The sequence below is a fragment of the Aplysia californica genome, unplaced genomic scaffold (genome assembly GCF_000002075.1).
Source record: "Aplysia californica isolate F4 #8 unplaced genomic scaffold, AplCal3.0 scaffold00372, whole genome shotgun sequence".
Taxonomy (NCBI): domain Eukaryota; kingdom Metazoa; phylum Mollusca; class Gastropoda; order Aplysiida; family Aplysiidae; genus Aplysia; species Aplysia californica.
This window is the reverse complement of record NW_004797642.1, coordinates 706,396-707,151: the sequence shown is the minus strand read 5'-3', so window position 1 is coordinate 707,151 and position 756 is coordinate 706,396.

The window sequence follows — 756 nt, the reverse complement described above, 5'->3', positions numbered from 1 at the left end:
CCATAAATGATAATTATATTAATATGTACAATTACGAACGCACTTTGCTCCGACCTGACAGGGTTTTTTTTTTTTTGTTTGTTTGTTTTGGTGTTGATTGAGATAATGGAGATTTTTGTTGCTAGAGATAATATAGAGGTTAAAAGGAACGATACGTCAACTGTGACCGTCCTTGCCAAGTTCACGGTTCACGCACGGCCTAACCACGGGGGCAAAGGAATGGCGTGGAGATGTAGTCAGGGGACGCTAAGCAGAAAGAGCCTAGCGCTGACAAAAAGAAAAGATAAAAGGAAATAGAAATCTTAATGCAAGTGTGTACTTCTCATTCTCTGTCTGTCTGTCTGTCTGTCTGTCTGTCTGTCTGTCTGTCTGTCTGTCTGTCTGTTTCTTCTCTCTCTCTCTCTCTCTTTCTCTTTCTCTTTCTCTCTCTTTTAATTTTGTGGGTGGTTGACGGATGCTCTGGTTTGGTTTTCTACGTCTTTTTCTATAGTTCAAACGCATACATAATATTATTATTCTATCTTCCCTTTTATCTCTCCTCCTCCTTTTTTGTGTGTGTTTATTAGTTTCGTGTAACTCATCTATTCCTAATCTTCGGCACTAATTTAATCGCCCGTCCTTCTGTCTGTCTGTCTGTCTGTCTGTCTGTCTCTGTCTGTTTTTCTGTCTGTCCCGTCATCCGTCCGTCTGTCTGTTTGTCTGTCTCTCTACCTCCTCCCTCCCTCCCCCCTGTCTATCTACCCCCTCCCCTTCCTC